We start from the raw sequence: 15,683 nt of genomic DNA, 5'->3' as shown, positions 1-15,683 counted from the left end.
AAGAAATAAATGTGTGGCAGTTCAATGTTGGTTACTGCCGGCTGTGGGTGGCATTGTTTAAATTTCTGAACTTTCAAGTCAAATATGACAACCCACGTGACTTACTAATTCCCACCACCGTTTGTCACTGTCCAACAGGCTTTACTGGGGGTGGGTCTGCACTGTATGAGGACTACAGAGACAAATGCATCAGCCTAGAGACAATCTCACTGTTGTCTTTTCCAGCATTTCTATATTTATCCTACTCTTGCCTTCCTATGTTCTTTATTTAAATTCTACAATGATTTATTTATATTCTTGTTTTAAGCCTCTCCAGATTCTTAATAAACAAACACCAAACAAACCAACCTCCAAGACATTTAGGTTTCTTATAGCTCAAAAGACACTTTTAAAGACTAATGTTCTGAAGGTATAAACCCCGTCAGCCTCATTAAGTGTTACACATGCTTAAGGCTGAAACGAGTCATTATACATCTTTAGCTCATATACCCTCCTCTGAGGAATGAGGCTGAGGGCTCCTGCGGGTGTGGCTGTCACATATGATTCATCACTACTGCTGAAGACTGCATTTGTTTTGTGAACACCAGTGCTGTTTTCAGAGGCTTCCCTAAGCCTTTGAATTCTCCAAGTCATATATACCCAAAATAGCCTCATTCAAAACTGTAACTTTGCTGCTCTTTTAAGTGCCATGCTTGCTCGTGGATAAGCCGCATCTGAGCCCATGCTGTACAAGCTGGTTTATCATGGTTGCAATCTATTCCCCAGCCATGGCCTCCTTCAACTGTGTTGTGTCCTTGTAGTAATGAAAGTTATAGACTTCCCCCAAATTATAGTTTAGTTTGGTATCCTAGTTAGGTGGATTAAATTACTCAAACCACCCCACCTGCAAGGAGGTCCCTTGGACTGCAAGGAGATCAAACCAGTCCATCCTAAAGGAAATCAGTCCTGAATATTCATTGGAAGGACTGATGCTGAAGTGGAAACTCCAATACTTTGGCCACCTGATGCAAAGAACTGACTCATTGGAAAAGAACCCCATGCTGGGAAAGATTGAGGGCAGGAGGAGAAGGGGATGACAGAGGATGAGATGGTTGGATGGCATCACCAACACAATGGACATGAGTTTGAGTAGGCTCCAGGAGTTGGTGATGGACAGGGAAGCCTGGCATGCTGCAGTCCAAAGCACACCTTTGCGACTCTTTGGGGTCACAAAGAGTTGGACATGACTGAGTGACTGAACTGAACTGAACCCCTCCCATGTGGCATTCCAGAGTTGTCTAAGTTTTCCAATCACCTCAGACATAAGAAATCCCCGCTACTCAACAGACTTGTGTTTGGTGTTGAGTGAAAATGAAGAAGAGGGTGAAAAGGCTGGCTTAAAACTCAACATTCAGACAACTAAAATCATGGCATCTGGTCATATCACTTCATGGCAAATAGATGGGGAAACAATGGAAACAGTGACAGACTATTTTTTTCGGCTACAAAATCACTTTGGATGGTGACTGCAGTCATCAAATTAAAAGACACTTGTTCCTTGGAAGAAAAGCTATGACAAACCTAGGCAGCATATTAAAAAGCAGAGACATTACTTTGCCGACAAAGGTTCATCTAGTCAGAGCTATGGTTTTTCCAGTAGTCATGGAAAAGAGAGTTTTCCATGGGGTCGCAAAGAGTCAGACACGCCTGAGAGACTGAACTGACCTGAACTTGATGCCATGACTACCACAGTCTCAAAAGACATTCTTCAGTTTTTAATCATTTTGCAAATTCTTTGGTCTTCAACACATTGCTGGCAAGTGTTATTTATGCAGTACGCTAACCGATAGCTTTCAGCTTTCTCAACCAATCTAATGAAGGCCAGTACACAGCCTCTGGGTTTTTGTTTTTCCAGTTTATGTTCATAACACTGTATGCACTAATTTTCTAAACACTAGCCCTTTGTGTTTTATATTAGCAGTACTGGCAAGGCCTACATTAATAACAATTAATGGAATATTAATAGCTGTACTTAATTTTTTTAATTACTACTTTTATTTTTCTCAGATAATGCTTCCTGAACTTAATGATTATGCTGTTGAGAGAATAACACTCAGCTGTTGGTGACTAAAACCACAGGGATAAATCACTGAAATCAAACTCTAGTCCTTAAGGCAAACTCAGAAATATATACATTCACAAATACTAACTAAGGCATTGTACAAAATTCACAACAAGTAAAAAGTATTTACCACCAGACAGAGTAAAACTTCTTTGTCTGATGTAAAAAGAGATGAAAATTCTGCCAATTACTAAATATCTATCACCACTGTTGGTATGTATAAATCAAAATAAGCAGTTTCTCAAAGCTCAGTGGGTACCTATCTGTAGCTGGAATAATACCACAAAAACCATTCCACACTGAAGACCCATTGTTTGTATAGATAAAGCACATGGACAACTGCAACTTAGAGTGACATCCACACCGGGCCAGCAAAGAAACTCAGGGTGGCGATTAAGAATGTGGACCAAGGGTCCAGGCTGACGAGGTTCACCTGCCCCTCTGCCCCTCTGTAGCCGTGTTATCAAGTCTCTGTGGCTGTTTCCTCGTGTATCAAATAAGAATGATAATAATAGTAATCTACACAAACATCCATACCTTATAGAATTGTTGTAAAAACTAAAAGAATATATAAATAAAATATAAATAAACAAAAATAATAACTAGGGCTTATACTTACTATCTTACAACACCTAGACATGGTGCCTGGGATACGCTGAGTGCAAGCCATAGCTGTCATTTTTATCTCAGTGCGTGCCTGGAGCAGTCGTTGTGTCTGAGACGGTCACTCTGAACTGAGATGCTAGTCAGCATGTGTAAAGCAATCAGAATCCCGCTCCTGAGAGCCTGTCAGGAATGACTCTGCAGTCATCAGGCCATCTAAGCCCCAGTGGACCTAAAGTGGTCAGTCAGTCAGAGGTTCTCAAGTTATGTGCTGTGTTTTCATACTTCTCCAGCGTCCCTCAGGGGCCTGGGGAAAGTCCTGTTCAAGGGAGTGGGCCCCGAGGACAGACATGGCCCAGGCAGAGGTGGATGGTTATTGCTGGCTGCTGGTCTGCAGACTTCCTTTTTTCTTTCTCTCTCTCTAGCCCAGCCACTTAGCCTTTACAGTAGCTCCCCAGAATTCCCAACAATCTGGTGGGGGTCCTCCCCCACAATGGCTGTTCCACTATCTATTCCAAACAGCTCTCACTGCCTATTGAGGCCACCAACCCAGGTCCAGGATGAATGAGAGGTCTTCCCTTCCTCACCCACTCTGCTGCTCAGGTCTACACACACACACACACACACACACGCACACAGACACTGCCCTCCCCCTTCTCTGGAGAGGTTCTTAATTGGCAGCATAACCAACAGGCTGCCAGCAGGCTCAGGCACTAGAGCAGAGCTGTCCAACAGAACTTCTGCAATGATTTGCAATGTGGTCAGTGTCACTGAGAAACTGGATTTTTAATTGGATGTAACAATCTATTTAAATAGTTGCATGTGGCTAGTGGCTACTATATCGGACAAGACAGTTTTAGAGACAGCCTGAGACCAAGTCCCAGCTCCGCATTTCCATGCCCCTTAACACTGGGAAAGTGACTTTAATTCTCTGAGCCTCAGTCTCTCACTCTACCTAGAAGTAATATATTACTTAACTCACAGTGTTGCTGCAAAGATAAGGTAAACTCTTTCAATGAAGCACCTACAAGAAGATACAGTCTAGATTAAACTTCCAGGATTATCAGCTATTATGGGCATTTAAAAATAATTACCTATGTCTCCTCATAATTTAGCTGGGTTGCTTTTCTCAGAGTATTGACTGGTTGAAATAATCATACCAAAGTCACACTCAGTTGACCCTTTAAAAAAAAATAGAGAGAAAACATCAACTATTAATATCTGATGGAACTATAAATATAATAAAACTATTCTCAACTCCACCTTGGGGAAATACACAGACCACCAGCCTTGCTGAGCCTTGGAGAAACATACCTAAGCCTTTTTTGTCAAGATCTGTATTATGGAGGTTTCAAAGGCCGAGTAATAAGAAATTTTCTTAAAGCAATGACATTTTGTTTGGCTGAGTCTGAAAAGGGCTCAGCCTTGCCTGAAATATTTGACAGAGTTATGTAACAAATAAAGAGTCATCAACAATCACCTATCAAAGCAGGAAAATCAATTTAATAAAAATTTTAATTGAATACTGGCTCTATGATAGAAGAATGGAACCCACAAGAATAATATGACATTGTCTCTACTTTTCAGAATTTCAGTAGACCCACCTCCTAGAGTAATAGAAATAAAAACAAAAGTATACAAGTGGGACCTACTTAAATTTAAAAGCTTTTGCACAGCAAAGGAAACTATAAAAAGGGTGAAAAGACAACGCTCAGAATGGGAGAAAATAATAGCAAATTAAACAACTGACAAAGGATTAATTTCCAAAATATACAAGCAGCTCATACAACTCAATACCAGAAAAACAAACAACCCAATTAAAAAGTGGGAAAAAGACTTAAATAGACATTTCTCCAAAGAAGACATACAGATGGCTAACAAACACATGAAAAAATGCTCAACACTGCTCATTATTAGAGAAATTCAAATCAAAACTACCATGAGATATCACCTCACAGCAGGCAGAATGGCCATCATTAAAAAGTCTACAAACAATAAATTCTGGAGAGGGTGTGGAGAAAAGGGGACACTCTTGCACTGTTGGTGGGAATGCAAATTGATATAGCCACTATGGAAGACAGCATGGAGATTCCTTAAAAAACTAGGAATAAAACCACCATATGACACAGCAATCCCACTCCTAGGCATATACCCTGAGGAAACCAAAATTGAAAAAGACACATGTACCCCAATGTTCACTTTAGCACTATTTACAATAGCTAGGACATGGAAGCAACCTAGATGTCCACTAACAGATGAAAGGATAAAGAAGCTGTAATATTTCATACACAATGAAATATTACTCAGCCATAAAGAGGAACACATTTGAATCAATTCTAATGAGGTGGATGAACCTAGAGCCTATTATACAGAGTGAAGTGAGTCAGAAAGAGAAACATAAACATCATATACTACTGCATATATATGGAATCTAGAAAGATGTACTGATAAATTTATTTGCAAGGCAACAATGGAGAAACAGACTTAGAAAACAGACTTAGAAAACAGACTTACAGACACTGGGAGAAGGGAGGAGAGGGTGAGATGTATGGAGGGCACAACATGGAATCTTACATTACCATATATAACATACATAAGCCAATGGGAATTTTATGTCAGGGAACTGAAACAGGGGCTCTGTATCAACCAGGAGGGGTGGGATGAGGAGGGAGAAGGGAAGGAGGGGATGTATGTACACCTATGGCTGATTCATGTTGATGTTTGACAAAAAAACAACAAAATTCTGTAAAGCAATTATCCTTCAATTAAAAATAAATAATTTTTTTTAAGTAAAAGTGAAGTCACTGAGTCCTGTCCGACTCTTTGCGACCCGCGGACTGTAGCCCACCAAGCTCCTCCATTCATGGGATTCTCCAGGCAAGAATACTGGAGTGGGTTGCCATTTCCTTCTCCAGGGGATCTTCCCGACCCAGGAATTGAACCCAGGTCTCCCACACTGCAGGCAGACGCTTTAACCTCTGCGCCACCAGGGAAGCTCTTAAATATAAGAATACAGTCTCTCAGAAAAGCTCCTATAGAGAAAAGTACCTAATAAAAAAGAAATTTCAGTGGTTTCTGGAGATGCAGTGTTTTCAAGTACAAATAGCAGAAATATGAACTAGGATAACTGTTGTGCGTGTTTGGATGAGAAAAACTCAATGTTGGCTGAAGTGATTGAGGGGACCTTTGTAGACACAGCTGGCATCAGATCACAAAGCCCAACAAAAGAAGACTCCCCATCTCCCAGGTCTGAAGAGGTCAGTGTGGGAGGAATCATTTCTGAAGCATGTGCTTGTGGCAACTATTGTTTACACAGTGCAGGCGTGTGTGCAACTTACACATGTGAATTTCCTCCGGATTCCATTCATCCAACAGGCATTTATTGAGCATCTAACATGAGCCTGGCAAGGACATACACAGGCAGCATGAGGTCTGCTCAGATTTACAGACTTAAAATCTGCATGTGGGGTGGGGAATCTGCTTAATGGATGGCAGCTTCATGTCCCCAGAGTGATCAATCAGAATGCCTTAGTACATAAAGATGCAGATTTACCTGCTTATCATGACAACAATTCTTACGGAAATATCACTATCTAGGTGTTCACTTTAAATCACCACACAAAGGGTGGGCTTCATGTTTTGTGTTTTTCAGTTTCCCTGTCCTTTGTTACTCATTTTAAAAGAATTTTCTTTGCAAGGATTCCTACTGAGCAGATCAAAATCTTTAAAAACTGTCACAGTATAAGCCTATCAGAGCTTTTATATCTCATGTTCTAAGTAGGGACTTTGAAATGTAAATTTCAAAATCATAGAATCATATAATTCTCGCCTAAGAGTATAAACCTCTTTTTGGGCAAGATATCTAAAATAAGCAGGGATTTTTTTTTTTTTTTTTTTAAGGGAAGGGGCCAGTAAACCACTCACCTCCCAAAAAATGTTTTAAGGATTCACATGTAAAAATCTATAAATAAATAAAACAAGTTTAAAAAAGAAAACTGGCTTATCATTCTCCCCACCCACTTTTCATAGAGAAATACAGACCCTTCCATTCAAGCCAGAGTAAAGGGGATGTGACATACACCGTCGCAACCATCCCTGACAAAGTGTGGGCCCTGGACCAGAAATATCAGCATCACGTGGGAACTTGTTATGAATGCAGAATGTCAGGCCCGGGCTCAGACTGAATCAGAATTCACTGAACTCTGAATCTGCTTTTAATAAGATTTCCAGGTGAGAGATATGCACATCATTGGTCGAGAAGTATTTCTCTAAGGAACATTAAAATATTACTGAATTAACTTGAAAACAAGGTGCCAGTTGACTCCACCCTGGGTCCTCAGATCCTTTCACAGTCAACCACATGTAAATCGGTCCTGCAGAACAGACAAGAAGAGTGTTTTCATGTTGAAACAACAAAGGATTCTTAACAGGGGCCGACAGACCCTCTTCCTCAAATAAATATTAAACGTGCATTTTTTAAATGTGCATTTAAGGAGATGACAAACTGCTTTCTCACCTGGGTCATCTACATGACTGTACAGTTGTCTTTCCCATCAACTGTTTCTGGCAAAGCTAATACAATTATGTAAAGTTTAAAATAAAATAAAATTGAAAAAAAAATTAAAAAAAAGTAATAAAATAAAATTAAAGTCAGCAATATAAATGCAACCCAGTTAGCACAATAAATAACTAGATCATGATGAAGAGAGATTGGAAAGACTGAGAAAGAAAGAACTATTGAGGAAGTCGAGAGATGGAGCAGACAGCAGGGTCAAGGTCAGCAGTTTCCTGGAACCCCTGCTTCCTTACTTCTCAGGGTGCTCCTCTCAGACAACTTTCCCCCATGCTCTAGGGGATGGGACCTCCATGCTCCAGGTGATGGAGCAGAAATGGAAGCAGGACCCTAAGCTAGGAACAGTCATCTATAAAACACAGTCTGCTGCTGCTGCTGCTGCTAAGTCGCTTCAGTCGTGTCCGACTCTATGCGACCCCATAGACGGCAGCCCACCAGGCTCCCCCATCCCTGGGATTCTCCAGGCAAGAACACTGGAGGGGGTTGCCATTTCCTTCCCCAATGCATGAAAGTGAAAAGTGAGAGTGAAGTCACTCAGTCATGCCTGACTCTTAGCGACCCCATGGACTGCAGCCTACCAGGCTCCTCCGTCCATGGGATTTTCCAGGCAAAAGTACTGGAGTGGGGTGCCATTGCCTTCTCCGAAAACACACTATAGGGGAGATGAAATTGAGTTTGTTATTAATATAATTGGAGGCATTCAACTTCAAACTGACATTAAATCTTAAGAAAAACTAAAACAGAAATGTATCTTTTAGTTTGGAAAGATTAATAATAATTTAAAAAATCAGAGAGGACCTAGCTTACAGTGTTCACCTTTTTGTGATTCTTAATTACAACCAACAATTCCTTATGAAAAAGGTACAAAATCGCTGTTTGGATATGGGTTTCTGCTCTTGTGATAAAAGCAAACTTATGAAAATTCAAATCCATTGTTTTTTGCTGACTCAATTCCTATATGAAAGCTGACAGGTTTAATATAAATAAACTAAATATAATCATGTAATCGCCAAGAAAGAAAGGATTAAAAGGGCCATAATAACAGTGGTATGCTGATAAATGGTTAACAACTGGCTCTCTGGAGGGAAAGGAAGCCCTAACTGTAGCCTTTGCCAATTTGTATGACATAAATCCTCCCAACATGATCAGTTTCAGGCTATCATTGTGATGTCATTGAATGCAGAGTTTGAAAGAGACTCACATAGTTGGTTCTCTGGAACAAATAGAAGCTGTTCCAGTGCATTCCAAAAGTAAATAAATGTGCAGATTTTTCTATTCATCAATAGATTAAGCAACATTTGATCTCTGGTCCACAGGTGTGTTTATTTATACCATGAGAAGTCTAGTAGTTCTACTGTTAATCAAAGGTGGTCAGGGCCAAAGTTTAAACTCCAGATGAAAAAGCACATGAGTTTTAAAGTCTGGCTTTGCATTTTTTGATTTTCAGCATATCAGAAAAGGCCTTAAAAAGCTTGTGGTTTTATGATATCCTCCTGCTCATCAATCACTCTCAGGCTGATGTTTTTAACACCTGATAAAGATGGGGAAAGTACTCTGCATGGCTTACGTTCTGCTTTCTCGGATTTTTTGCCCTGAGTTTGTGTCACTATGTTAGATGTAATCATGAATTCTGAGGACAGAAATGAAGCAGTGGCCATGAATATGTACACTTTGGAGTACTTCGTCATAATTTTTGACAGCAATATTCCTCAAGATTGGCAGATAGATTAAACTTGAGGTAGTTGCCTCAAAAATAATTTTCAGGTAGACATTTATAGCATACACAAAGCAAGATTATAAAGCTATTTGTCATAGGTGCCATTTTATCCCAATAATAGAAAAATAACATACCTTACAAGTAAAGTTTAAAACATAAGAATCACAAAAACTTTATATATCATGTTCAACTAATTAGACAAAATCTATTATGCCCTTGTAATACACATGATGGTGAGAGTTCTCATTCAAAACAAGTGTCTTGTTAATATTTACTTGGGCTTCCCAGGTGGCCCCGTGGTAAAGAACCCATCTGCCAATGCAGGAGATGTGGCTTCAATCCCTGGGTTGGGAAGATCCCCTGGAGTAGAAAATGGCAACCCAATCCAGGGTTTTCTTGGGTTCCAAAATCACTGTGGACGGTGACCGCAGCCCCGAAATTTTTTTTTTAATTTTATTTTATTTTTAAACTTTACATAACTGTATTAGTTTTGTCAAATATCAAAATGAATCTGCCACAGGTATACATGTGTTCCCCATCCTGAACCCTCCTCCCTCCTCCCTCCCCATTCCATCCCTCTGGGTCGTCCCAGTGCACCAGCCCCAAGCATCCAGTATCGTGCATCGATCCTGGACTGGCAACTCGTTTCATACATGATATTTTACATGTTTCAATGCCATTCTCCCAAATCTTCCCACCCTCTCCCTCTCTCACAGAGTCCATAGGACTGTTCTATACATCAGTGTCTCTTTTGCTGTCTCGTACACAGGGTTATTGTTACCATCTTTCTAAATTCCATATATATGCGTTAGTATACTGTATTGGTGTTTTTCTTTCTGGCTTACTTCACTCTGTATAATAGGCTCCAGTTTCATCCACCTCATTAGAACTGATTCAAATGTATTCTTTTTAATGGCTGAGTAATACTCCATTGTGTATATGTACCATAGCTTTCTTATCCATTCATCTGCTGATGGACATCTAGGTTGCTTCCATGTCCTGGCTATTATAAACAGTGCTGCAGCCCCGAAATTTAAAGATGCTTGCTCCTTGGAATAAAAGCTATGACAAACCCAGAAAGCATATTAAAAGGCAGAGACATCACTTTGCCAACAAAGGTCCATCTACTCAAGGCTATGGTTTTTCCAGTAGTCATGTATGGATGTGAGAATTGGACCATAAAGAAAGCTCAGCGCCAAAGAATTGGTGCTTTTGAACTGTGGTGTTGGAGAAGACTCTTGAGAGTCCCTTGGACTGCAAGGAGATCAAACCAGTCCATCCTAAAGGAAATCAGTCCTGAATATTCATTGGAAGGACTGATGCTGAAGCTGAAGCTCCAGTATTTTGGTCACCTTATGCAAACAGCCAACTCATTGAAAAAGTCCCTGATGCTGGGAAAGATTGAGGGCATGAGGAGAAGAGGATGACAGAGGATGAGATGGTTGGATGGCATCACCAACTCAATGGATATGTTTGAGCAAACTCCAGAAGACAATGAAGGACAGAGAAGCATGGCATGCTGCAGTCGCAAAGAGTTCAACATGATATAGTGACTGAACAACAACAGCAAGACATTTTCATATGCAAGACCTCAAAAACTGTATTGCCCATGCACATATTTAAAAAAAAATAGTAAAAAAAATCCCATATAAAAATAGTATTTGATTCCTTGGAAATTTCAAAGCAGAAAAAAATTTCATTCTCAGTGTAACTCAGAAAATAAACCCATTATTCAGCTAGAAACTTCAAGGAATTTACACAAGATACAGCAAAAACAGAACCTGGCTTAAGGAAATACAACTCTCGAGGTCCAGTGATTGAACATTTAAAATATGTGGACTAACTTGAAAAAGAAATCCAGTGCAGTGGGCAGTATCTGAAATGACTCTCAGTAATCTCTGCTTTTTTATATTCACACATCTGTGGAATTTCCTCCCATGTATGTGTGTGTGCTGAGCCTAGTGTATGTCAGCTACTCAGTCATGTCCAACTCTTTGTAACCTCATGGCCTGTAGCCTTCCAGGCTCCTCTGTCCATGGGATTTCCCAGGCAAGAATACTGGAGTGGGTTGCCATTTCCTTCTCCAGAGGGATTTTCCCAACCCAGGGATGGAACTTTGGCCTCCTGCATTGTGGGCAGATTCTTTACTGTCTGAGACACAAGGGAAGTCCAACTGCTTCTGATAAAAATGATGGAATACCACTTTCAAGATTAGGTCACTGTGACTTCCGTCTTGCTAGCTCTCTCCCTCCTGCTGGTGCTCTTCTTACCCTCTAACTTGCTCACTCTACCATATTGTGAGATACTCTATGAAAAGGCCCACATTGCGAGGAACTGAGGGCAACCTCTGGCCAACAAGCCATCGAGATACTGAGGCCCGAGTTCTTCCAACAACCACGTGAGTGAGCTCGGAAGTGCATGCTTCCCCAGCTGAACCTTGAGTTGAGACTGCAGACCTGCCTCCACCATGATGGCAGCCTAGTATAATCTGGTTCTATTAACACATTTGGTCTCAGTAACTCCACTCCATTTCCTGAGAGCCCTAGTACAATCCTAACAAGGCTCCAACAATTAAGGTCTCGGGAAGGCCCGTCACCCACAGAGACCCTGAAACAGAATATCCAGTTAAAATGCCTGGACTCCTAGCACACAGAAACTCTGAGATAACTGGTCCTGTATCAAGCCATTAAGTTTTAGAGTGATTTGTTATAGAGCAGTAGATAATATAACCTAGAAACCTCCACACCAACATGGAAATTCAGGACGCAGAAATTAGATTGGGCTATCAGGAAGCAGTGAACAAATTCAAGATGTTTTAGTGTCCACCTTCCCAGGTGGTGCTACTAGTAAAGAACCCGTCTGCCAATGCAGGAGACATAAGAGATGTGGGTTCAGGCCCTAGATTGGGAATACCCACTGGAGGAGGGCATGGCAACCCACTCCAGTCCCCTTGCCTGGAGAATGCCATGGACAGAAGAGCCAGGCCATACGGTCTCAAAGAGTCAGACACAACTGAAGTGACTTAGCACGTATGCACACATTAGTGCCCACAGTAACTTTTCTTGCAAATAAACAGTGTGTGCAGTGGCAGAGGTGTTGCTACGGTGAGCTCCCAATCATTGTGGTAATGAGCACCAGCTAGAGGTCAGCTTTGGACCCTCAGCCACCTTTATGCTGCTATCTGTAATGCACCAAGGGTAGGGGAGTGGGAGTCGTCCATTTCCATGAAGGCAATGATGGGTACATTTTCTGGAAAAGACTATAAGCAAAGACAAAAGTCAAGTTTTTATTATCACAATTTTTTTGTGATATCACAATTTTATTCATAATTATTTCATAATATTATTATTTCAGAATTATTTAATAAAAATAGAATTATTATTTTACTATCAACTTTTATTATTTATTCATTGCACTGGCAATTCTAAACAAGAAAATACTCCTTCCCACCAGGGCAGACAGCCCTCCTGCCTCCTCTCCAATGCATCACTGACTGACACAATAAAGACTTTAGAAATGCTTGGCAGGGTGATACTCCCCATTGTACAGAGTCTTTCTGATAATGCCATCTGCATTTTTTATGGAAAATTGGACCTTTTATCCAATTTTGCCCTTACAGATGCCCTTACAGATCAGAGTAGCAAGAAAGAACAGAAGTAAAGGCAGAAGTAAGGGTGGGCTCTGTATCAAAACAACAAATGAGATTCTTACAATTGACTTACGGATTGCATCAGTGCCCCATGCACAGAGTTACCACCTGCAGTCACCTGTCAGGGCAGAATTTATCCCCATTCATTTGTGAAATATTTATTCAGTGCCTAATTTGAACCAGTTATGTTACTAGGAAATCAGTAATTAACAGATATGAATAGTTGCCTTTGTGGAGCTTACCTTCTAGTGGAAACTAAAATAGATATCAGACAATTATAAATGCTATGAAGTAAACTGAAGCAAGAAATGAGAGACAGCATTTTCCAGGACAGATTTTAAAATTTTAAATGAAGTTCTCAGAGAGGATTTCAGTAAGTAGGGGACATTTGAATAAAGACCTGAAAGAGGTGATGGAGGAAGCCATGTGGAATCTTAGGAAAGAACAATCCAGGTAGAAGAATGATCAAGTGCAAAATGCCTAATAGTGTAGCATTCTTGGAGCATTACCAATCCACCTGCCAATGCAGGAAACACAGAAGATACGGGATGGATCCCTGGGTCAGGAAGATCCCCTGGAGGAGTAAATGGCAAACCCACTCCAGTATTCCTGCCTGGAAAATTCCATGGACAGGGGAGCCTGGCAGGCTATAGCCCATGGGATCACAACTTAGTGACTGAGCACACACACATTTGGGATATCTGTGACACAGCAGAGAGGATGAGAGGGCTAGAGTGGAGTAAATGAGGGGACAGGAAGTTGTAGGAGATGGGATATGAAGTAGGATGACTGCTGCTCCTCTTCCTTTCCCAAACCTGCAAATTTCTTTCATGGGTGAAATCCATTAAATAAATAGAATGATGCTGGCAAAGGATTCTGGGAAAAGTAGTACCAAGCTGCCAACCTCTGGGATACCTGAGAGAGAACACAGGTGGGCTGAAAAAGTGCTAAATACCCATAGGCAGTCCCGCACTAACTTTCCCCACCTTTCCTCTTAGGATCTGAAAACAAAATTGTCAAGAATTCCTTATAAATTTAAAGACATAGACATGACCTGAAAGAATTAAAGGCACACTTGCCTGAAAGAAGGCCTGATTTCTAGTCCATTTCTGCTGCTTGACCTTGAATAAACCCCTTAACCTCTTGGAATCTCAGTTTGCTGATTTGTCTAGTCAACATAACATTTGTCTCTCAAAGTTATAAAGATGTAATGATCTTGTGCCTGTAAAGGGCTCATACCAGTATCTATCATATTAAAAACAAATAGCAGCCAATATTATAATAGATACAAAATCGAGGGTCTTATGGGTCTTAACTCTGATTTACTGCCCATTAGTTTCATGATATCAAGTAATGTATTTCACTTCTCTGAACATCAATTTCTTCATCTTTAAAATGAGAATAATAAAACCTACCTCTCAGAGTTATTTTGAGGATTAACAGAGATAACAGAAAGATAATACTTACGCTGGTACACAGCAAATTCTCAAGGAATGTTAATTACTATGATTATCTAAGAAATCAAGGGGTTAGATTTTCTTCAAATTTATTTCTCATCCTAACAGTTTTTGGTGCTACTGGTGGGTCTATAATACAGGACTTTCATAATCCACATCTTTCATAACTTGTTGAATTTACAAATCTATTTCCTTTTAAGTGTACTTAACACACTGTGGAAAGAACACAAGAAAATTAGAAATGCTTACCTGTCAATCACCTGCATGTCCACTGCCAAGATTCTTGTGCAGGTGCTGAAATCAAGAAGCCAGAGTTCCCACAGGAGGTGACTCTGACCCTTTGGATTTCCTGGGTCATTTAAATTAACTCACCCCATCACTTTCTCATTTGGCTACCACTTGGTCTCTTGGACCAACCTTTCAGAGCAATGGCATAGTTGAGGCAGGTGGTCCCATGTTTGCAGGGGCTGTTTCACTGGGAAGTAAACTCAGCACTGAGATCTTGGCTATCCCAAAGGAACTTGAGTAACCAAAGTCGGTGTCAAGCAGGGAAGGAGAGATAAGAGCAAGCAGCAACCAGCCAGTTACCAAGCTCACTGCTTGCCAGAGCCCCAGTCATGGCCCTGGGAGTGGTAAGAGCACACAGCAGGAACCCGTTCCATCCCCTTCAGCCATCCCCGCAATTTCCTGAATAGAGTCACAAGTTTTGCAGAGAGACACACTTTTGAAGGAGCAAGAGAGTGAATGACAAAAGGCCATACGGATATACAGCCAGCATAGAAACATGAAATAATTCTCCACATCACCTCTTACAGAAGCAGTGAGAAAACAAGCTCCAGATTTACTCTACCTAAATGTGTTCTCAGTAGCAACCAGCTAATTAAGCTACATGTAAGTAATGCTTGCTTGGTGGCTCCGATGGTAAAGAATCTGCCTGCAATGCAGGAGACCCAGGTTTGATCCCTGATTCAGGAAGATCCCCAGAGAAGGGAATGACGACCTACCCCAGTATTTTTGTCTGGAGAAGTCCATGGACAGCGGAGCCTGGTAGACTACAATTCATGGGTTGCAAAGAATCAGACAGGACTGAGCAACTAACACTTTCACTTTCCAGTAATGCGTACATTTCCCACCCCTCTGCTAACCACTTCAGAACAATTTTTCTTAGACGAAGGGCCCAGAATATGGAAATCACTTCTTCACTTGCCCCTCTGGAATTATAGTGTCCATTTATTTATTTACTCATTCATTCATCCAACATGTAAAATTATTGTACATACACTTTGCTTCAGGCACTTTTAAGGAATTGAAAATATAACACCATGACGAGATTGGTCCTGACTCTAAGATGTTTTAGTTCTGAGAAAGAAGATTAGTTAATCTACAGTTTTCCATAAGCATGGTATGTGGGGAAGGATGCTGGAGGAAGGACATAAATATCAGAAAGAGAAGTGAAGTAGGCTTTCAGGAAGAACTACATTTGAACCGAAGAAGAAGAATGTGAAGCAGTTAGTAAGCTAGAAAGACAGTGTGGTGGGAATGTTGGTGGTGAATGTCCAAGATAGGCAGAAGGAACATCAAGG

At 40.7% G+C, this 15,683-nt stretch overlaps 1 long non-coding RNA gene across 1 annotated transcript in view; it reads right to left on the bottom strand.

Annotated features, from left to right (window-relative positions):
- Positions 1-6,900: 6,900 nt before the first annotated feature.
- Positions 6,901-15,683, bottom strand: part of LOC129650546 (uncharacterized) — a 215,342-nt gene continuing 206,559 nt past the window's right edge. The window contains exon 3 of the long non-coding RNA XR_008713814.1: positions 6,901-7,077. This is a non-coding gene — a long non-coding RNA (uncharacterized LOC129650546). The remainder of the gene's footprint in view (positions 7,078-15,683) is intronic.

The sequence above is a fragment of the Bubalus kerabau genome, chromosome 4 (genome assembly GCF_029407905.1).
Source record: "Bubalus kerabau isolate K-KA32 ecotype Philippines breed swamp buffalo chromosome 4, PCC_UOA_SB_1v2, whole genome shotgun sequence".
Lineage (NCBI taxonomy): Eukaryota > Metazoa > Chordata > Mammalia > Artiodactyla > Bovidae > Bubalus > Bubalus kerabau.
This window is presented reverse-complemented; position numbering and strand designations above follow the sequence as displayed.